The sequence below is a fragment of the Bombina bombina genome, chromosome 1 (assembly GCF_027579735.1).
Source record: "Bombina bombina isolate aBomBom1 chromosome 1, aBomBom1.pri, whole genome shotgun sequence".
NCBI classification, from domain to species: domain Eukaryota; kingdom Metazoa; phylum Chordata; class Amphibia; order Anura; family Bombinatoridae; genus Bombina; species Bombina bombina.
Window position 1 is genome coordinate 831,623,476 of NC_069499.1, and position 8,133 is coordinate 831,631,608.

At 45.1% G+C, this 8,133-nt stretch overlaps 1 protein-coding gene across 1 annotated transcript in view; it reads right to left on the reverse strand.

The window, feature by feature from the left end:
* Nucleotides 1-7,338, reverse strand: part of LOC128646032 (SLAIN motif-containing protein-like) — a 131,697-nt gene extending 124,359 nt beyond the window's left edge. Inside the window, exon 1 of the mRNA XM_053699438.1 lies at nucleotides 7,292-7,338. The gene's annotated coding sequence lies outside the window, so the exon portion shown is untranslated. The remainder of the gene's footprint in view (nucleotides 1-7,291) is intronic.
* Nucleotides 7,339-8,133: the final 795 nt, after the last annotated feature.

An 8,133-nucleotide genomic window follows, 5' to 3' on the forward strand; every position in this document is an offset into this window, starting at 1 on the left:
GTGTCGCTAAGTGTGCTATTTTTATTATTTTGGAGCCACGTGACTTCTGATTTGTCAATATTTATTTTATAACCAGTGAATTTACCAAAGGCTGACAGAATTTCCAACAGCCCAGGCAGGTTCATGGCAGGATCGCTCACATAAAGTAGCAAGTCATCTGCAAAGAGAGATAAGTGAAGGAGTTGTGAGTGAATCCGGAGGCCAGGACAGTGTTGGCGTATGTAACAGGCTAGTGGCTCAATTGCCAGATCGAATAGGAGCGGGGACAGTGGGCAACCCTGCCTGGTTCCCCTGCCCAGTTCGAAGGAGGGAGACAAACCGTTATTTATGATTATGGATGCCGAGGGAGAGTCGTACAGTCTTTGTATGACCTCTAGGAAATGCCCCGTTATTCCAAATTTGGCCAGCGCTGTATAGAGATGGTCCCACTCTACCCTGTCAAACGCCTTTTCAGCGTCTACAGCGAAAAGGCAAGCATCAGGCAGTGAATTATCTGTAGAGGATGCTTGGGCTCTGTGGTAGTGGTCAATGACCGCAAGCGTTTTCCTCAGGTTGAATACCGAGGAACGATGCTTGACGAAGCCCGTTTGATCGGGGTGCACCAGAAAGTGGAGCACCTCCGCCAACCTATTAGCCAGAATTTTAGTTAGTAGTTTATAGTCTCCATTTAGTAAGGAGATCGGCCTGTAAGAGGAGGGCACCATAGGGTCTTTGTCAGGTTTGAGTATTACACAGATGTTTGCGTCAGAAAATCTGGGGTCAGGGACAGAGGTCCCCGAAAGATATGAAGAAAAGAGGGTCGCTAGAGTGGGGGCTATGTCAGGGGCTAAAAGTTTGTAGTACTCTGCGGGGAGACCATCAGGTCCCGCCGCTTTGCCAAGTTTGATGCGTTTAATGGTGTCTATTACCTCCCTCGGCTGAATGGGGGCATTAAGAGAGGACAACTGGTCTTGCGTCAAAGAAGGGACATCCACATTATTCCAGAATGAGCATTTGTCAAGTTCTGATATCTCTTGCCTAGAGTACAGTCTAGTATAGTAAGAGACAAATTCCCGCATGATTGTCGGGGTGTCAGTGCATGACTTCCCCTCAGCAGTTAGCGCTGGGATATATGTTTTAGGTGTAACCACCTTGACCATAGAGGCCATAGTTCTACCAGCCTTGTTCCCATATCTGTAAAACTTCCCCTGTCTATGAATAGCATACGCGTTATCTACCATTTGAATATGGGTATCTCTCTCCTTTTTAAGGTCGTAGTACTGTTGTCTAGTGTGGGGTGAGGGATGGGAGAGATAGTTGTTATAGGCCGTTGCAAGCTTTGTTAACATCTCATCTGTGATTTTTTTGCTCTTGCGGTTATGATGTGAGGTATAGGCTGTAATCCTTCCTCTCATAACAGCCTTAGAGGCATGCCAGAAGAGGTCTGAATTATCTCTGTGTTGTGCATTATCTGCATTGTAATCTATCCAGAAAGAGCGTAATTGTTGCCGAAAGTCGGCGTTATTATAAAGAAAAGAGGGGAATCGCCAAGTTTTCTGTAGGTTGGTTGGTGGGGTGAAGTCCAGAAGGAGTAGGATAGGTGCATGGTCTGATATGGTCACAGGAAAGATCTTAGTGAGAGGGACATATGGTGTGAGGGCGGGAGCAGTCAGGAAATAGTCAATCCTAGACATGGTATGATGTGTTTTAGAAATGCAGGTATAATCCTTGTCTGTTGGGTTGCGTAATCTCCACAAGTCTACCAGTCCCAGGTCAGTTTTAAGTCTATCAATAAGTTTTACCTCGGCTTTCTGTCTACGTGATACAGTTCGTAGGGGCGGTCCAGTCGAGAGTTCCACAAATCTGTCAAGCGGTAAGAGTTGCGTCATGTTAAAGTCGCCCCCTACGATTATTGGGAGCTCACCTCTCCTCGCTAAACAAAGCTGTAAGTGTTGCCAAAAGTGGGGCGAGAGATTATTCGGGCCATACACGTTGCAGAGTAGATATGATTTCGATGCAATACTGAGAGTAGTAATTATGTAGCGTCCCCTAGGATCTAACTGTGTATCTCTGAAAGTGGCAGAAAGACCCTTTCTGATCAAGATAGCTACTCCTCTCCTCCGTCCCTCCGTTGGAGTATTAATAACCTGCCCCACCCATCTAATTTTAAGCTTGTCATGTTCCTCCTGAGTTAAGCGGGTTTCCTGTATGAGGGCTATGTCGGCATGTATAGAGTTTAAGAAATGCAGTATTTTACTACGTTTAGCAGGGGATGTAATGCCCCCCACGTTCCACGAGACTATGTTACATCGTACTGCCATACAATAAGTGGTAAGGGAGACATTAGTTGGGGCATGGTGAAATAAGCAAGGAAAAGGGGAAGTAGGGAGGTGACCTCTCTCTCCAATGCTGTCAGGCAGTGGAGAAGTGTGTCAGGAAGTCTGGTAATGTGTGCCAGGGTGCGGTACTTACATAAACAGAGAGGCGGGAGAAACCGTGGCAACAGTTCACAAGACCACCAAAGCTCGGATATTCTCAGCAGTTGGCGTCCCCCGGAGTGGAGGCAAGAATTCTGATGGAGGCAGAGAAAGAAAAGCATCAACAGGGCACAGAACCACATTTCCAAACCCTCACCAGATTCCCATCCCATTCCACCGGTGCTACCAGCCATTTCGCCCATGTGGGAAGGAGAGATCAAGGTCACCTCTCGGTTAATGCTATTGAGTGGAGCACCAGGGGAATGGTAGACATATTGCTGTAACAATGCAGTTAAGGACATACAGGCATAGAGAAGTAATATCCAAGCCCCACACTTCAAAATACACAGTTCAGGGGTATTCCCGTTATCCTGGTCTATAACTATATCTAGGCCTGGGGCAGATGAAGTACAGGGCGTAGGAGTTTTCAAGTGCAGGCCGGGAGGCTTTCGTGCACTGGGAGATAAGATGGTGGCTGAAAGCTTATCAAGGATTTCTTTTTTAATTAAGAAGAAATACGCCCAAAATAGGGAAGGGAATCGTGGCAAGTGCATGGTTAGGCAACAGGTGCTAGGGTATACAGATGCATAGAGTTTCCAGACAAGAAAAAGGGCCATATGAATTAAAATGAACAGTAGGTGATAGGAGGGTCTCTGCGATAAAGTGCAGTCGGCCGAGGCCAGACTAGGTGGGATATGTGAGATAAGAGGGGAGCCTTTATCAGGAGCAAGATGTAACAGGCCACCTACAGTACCAGTGGTACCTATGTACGGGATTGAACATGTGGTATACTTAGGGCCCCAAACCCCGGGATTTAGAGGTAAAGGCATTGAAACAGTGGGAACAGTGGCAATAACAATTTTGTTAACTTTCAAGAACATAAAATAACAGGTAACACAATAGATCTCAACCATTGATAAAACGAGTACATTGTCAACATGGGCCACCTCCTTGACCCGGCAACCCTGGGAAACTGCGGCAGGGGTATGCTGCTGCAATGGTAGGAGCAGCAGCCAACAAATCAGAATCATTTGAGGAGGAGGACCTCTCACTTGGTCCGCTTCTAGAGTGTTTCCAAAGGCGAAGAATATCACACTTCCTTGGATCCTCATAGGAAGACAGGAAAAGAGGGGAAAAAGGTGCAAGAAATTCGGTCGCCCAAAATCAGTGCACATCATCTTGCATGTCTTTGTCCAGGAATGATTGCAGTTCCTTTGGGTTGTTGAAATATTTAGGCCCAGCAGGGGTCTGCAGCCTCAACTTAGCTGGGTACAGTAGTGTAGCTTGCTTCCCTTCTTTATGTAGCCTAGAGCAAAGTGGGGCGAAATCTCTTCGCATCTTGGATACTTCTGCAGAGAAGTCTTGAAAAATCAGGAGTTGTTTTCCTTCAAATTGTAATTGTCCGGCATGGGCCCGGTATGCTCTCAACAGAGCCAACTTTTCCTGATAATTCAGGCATTTAAAAATTACCTGACGTGGACGAGAGTTCAGTGTTTCAAGTCCCTTGTCCGGGCCCAGACGGTGTGCACGCTCCACATCCAAGGGTAAGTGGTCCGGATTCATCTTTAGAAGCTTGGGCAGGGTTAAAGCAGTGAATTCCAGCAGATCTTTGCTTTTTATCGTTTCTGGAACCCCCACTACCCGCAAGTTGTTCCTGCGACTCCTATTTTCGAGGTCGTCTACTTTCTCCTGCAGCGCTCTATTCTGTCGCTGAAGTTGTCTTACTGAGGTGGATGTAGACGCCTGCATATCCTCCACATCAGAGATGCGTTGCTCAGCGTGTGTGAGCCTGGATGAAAATTGGCGCACTTCACTAGTGAGTGTGTCAACCCCTGCCTGGAGAGTGTCCATTTTAGGGAGGAAGAAGGATTTTAGTTCCTGAAGAAGTGCAGACGAATCTGTCGTGATGACCTGGGAGGCCCTGGGGGAGGGCGGAGGGTCAGGGTGTATATCTGTGGCTGGTCGCTTCTTCTCTGTATGCTTGCCTCTGGAAGTCATTATTTCCGCAGCTTTGCTGGTAATAGGTGCGAAATAATGGTCAAGCTTCATGCAAACAGTGTGCTGATGGTGAATGCTTGTAAACTGTATATGACCTCCAGAAGGCAATGCAGAACAGTAAATGCTGGTGGCAGAAACAGCTTCAGAGAAAAGCAGCAGAGGTTGTTCACCAGAATCTCACAATTGAGCTGTGCAAATAAAAAGATTTCACCTAGTGGTGTTATAAACGGTAAATACCAATCCAAAAAGAAAGTGAGAGAGCAAAAACAGTCAAAGTATCAAGTTGAATAGAATGTTGAGCTGGTGTTGTTATTCACAATATAAGCTCAGGCAGTAAGCTTCTGTTATGCAGCTCCACAGCTTCTTTAGCAAGGTTTCACATGGGACTAGCAAGTAAATCAAAGAAGGAGCGTGGCGTTACACTGTATGCTGTCAGTTCTGTTAAAGAGTCTATCTCCCAATGGCTGTGCGGGGGTTTTATAGGGTAAGAATGTGTAGAAAGACACTGCGGGGAGGGCTGTGTGCTGTGAGCCGGGAGATATATGGTAGCAGAATCCCACGTGGCAGTTCTTAGATGTAAGGCTATGGACCTAAAAGTTTCCCATTTTTGCTTTCTTACTAGGGACACCAATGCTAGATGTTGCAGCATGAAGTTTAGTGGTTCCCAAGCTACACAGGCCCTCTCCCTCCTCAGGCACAGTCTCTATTTCTCCCCCTATAACGCTCTTTTAGCAAATTGAGCGGTACTCTCACCAATGAGACTTTGTGTGTTGTTGCAGCCACCTCACTCTTACCGCTCCTCTGCAGTGCCGGGTATGTTCTCCGGTGCTCTGTCTCGTCCAGCAGGTGAAGGAGAAAAAAGGCCGCAGGCCAAGATGGCGCCTGAACTTAGCGCTCCGTTGCGCACTTCTATCGTTCCGGGGGCAAGGGCGGTGTGGTAGCCCTTCACACGGCGTCGCCAGCTGTGGTGGGGTATCAGAGTTTCCCAGCAAGGCTATCTTGTGTGGGTTTTGGTCTGGCAGCAAACTTTTTGTATGTTTTAGGGAGCTGAATATGCGGAGCTCCTTTCGTTTGCTGCCAGTCCGTTGCGCCGCCCACCGGAAGTCTTAATAGTATTTTTAAAAAACGGGCTTTCATTCACCAAACTTTACCTTCTTATTACATAGAAGACAGTAACCACAGAGTTTTTGTTTAACAATTGTGGGGGGTTTCAACTTTGCACGGCTACGTTTCACTGTACTGTATGCACTATACCAAACTAGCTTTAAAATAATGTGATTGTAAAACCTTCCTAAAAAGAAAAGAATATAACAAAAATTTAAAACATGTTAATTTAAATAATAAGCTAACTTTAAAAATCCTTTGGTAAAAATGTATCAAATGTTTTATCTACAAAAATCCAAGGTGTTTTCTGTGTAAAACCCAAAAGAATTGTGATCAACCCCTGTGTATTTAACCCCTTTATATAGGCTTGCAGGGTTGCTAGTGATATTTAAAAAAATGGCATTACAGGAGGGCTAAGAACAGATCACATGAGTCAAAGTGATAGGACAGCCGTTGTAAAACACTATTGTGAGTGGGAAGGTAGCAAAACCTACTATGATTTATGATACAATTTATTTATAGTTAAAGGGACATGATTCATCAGAAAGATATAGTACATGCTCCTAAATGCCATCATACACATTATTATGCAGGTCACACTGATCTCATAGAAAAGCTCACACACTGCAGCTACAGACACAGCTCTCCGGTTCATTTGTGGTTATGTAAGTCACCTAACACATCCCACTAGGTGAGAACCAATCAGGTTAATCTTGTGGTGTTATTTATTGCAGCTGTCATTACAAAGTCTATACACCCAGTGCATGCACTATCGGAACCAGGAGTGTGATGCACAGATTAACCCCTTGTCTTTCAGAAAGGGAGCAATACAATTAAATATAGAACAGCAACTGAATGTTACTTAGTGCACAGGCATAACCCACCATTAATCTTAAAGCGATGTTGGAATTATGACTGTGTAGATTGGCTGCAGTACTTTCCTCAGCTCAGACTGATACAAAAAAAAAGGCTGCTGTTAAGTTAAAAAGATGTATTTTTTTATAACATGTTGTAAAGACGGTGACAATGATTGTATATTACTAAATATAAAATTATGAGATGTATGTCCCTTTAAGAAAAACAAAATATGGCTCATAGCATACTTCCTACTGAAAAGGATGGGAAAGGCTACTGTACCAAATAGTATCACCCACAACATCACCACTAGACGACACAATGTCACTCAACATTTCCTGACAATACCTTCCGGTAGAACCTAGAGCTGCAGGGGCACAGCCGCACACTGATCAGCACTGAGGGTGGGAACATATGTGACACAATGGCTACCGGCAAATCCCACTATAAACATGCAGGTGCACACATCACACAACCTGACACATCATGCAGTGATGCGGAACCACTAGTCGATCCCAGACACCAATGAGGTATACACGGCATCCCCACAGCTTATCATCATATATATCTCACAGTACCAGCCTGCAGCAAACACTGACAATCCACAGGGACACATAACCGGCCAGCTCATCTCTGGGTGCCAGGATCGATGCGCAGACAATAGCAGGCAGCCTTGAAAGGGCGCTGATAGCAGCTCAGACAATGAAGCTCCTACATGGCGGTGACCCGCTATCTGCAGAGCATGAGAACAAAGCGAGGAACTGACGAGAAGGCGGCGTCACCACTATGCACAGCCCCGGGCTATATGTCACCATAGCCGCATTCACCTGTCTCTCTCTGTTACCCCACTCCAGCCTCCATACATTAATAGCACTTACCTCGCATTAGGTGCAGCAGTCGCATTTCTGGGGCGCTAGAATTACAGTTCTAATGGGGGAAGAGGCGGGGCCACGCTCCTCAGTGCTTCGGCGATAGAGGGGCGGGGTCAGACGGTGCATTTCTTCTTCTGTTGTTATTTTTTTTGTTTGTTTATCATGTGAGGCGTTCTAGGTCTAGGAGCGGGCTCACTGTTACAAAATAATAATAATAATAATAGATTCATCTCAAATTATTGTTTTGTTTCGTGTAATTCCGCATAAAAGCTTTAAAACTGTTGTAGCGAAAAGTTAGTATCATCAGTAGAGCACCAACAGATTCCGCAGCGCTAAACCATAATGCTGGAGATTTATTAGAGTGTTTGGACAATTATGTGAACATAGAACTTCGGCCCACTAACCTGTTAGAGAACTTGCCTGGTGACCCAGTCTCCTGATTTAAAGGAACATAGTAGTTGCGCCTTTCAGTTTTGGTATACTGTACATTTTTTTTATTTTTGCTGTACGCTTATAATTAGCATAATGCTTTTAGTAGAGGTCATCACTATGTCAGTAATCGGTTTTACTATGGATGGATGTAAGTGGAGCATACTTACTCCAAACAGTTACTCAGGTAGGTTGAATATGCTACACATATATTGGTGATGTTCAATATTGAGCGTTATAAAGTCCAGTTTTCAGCCTCCTGGTTTAACCAGGCCAGCACAGATAGTTTTTTTTACAAAGCTTTGTTTTTTTTAAATCTGATAGTGGCCATGTGAGCATGTGCAAGAATTTACAGAATATACGTATATGCATTTGTGATTGGCTGATGGCTGTCACATGATACAAGGGCAGTGGAAATA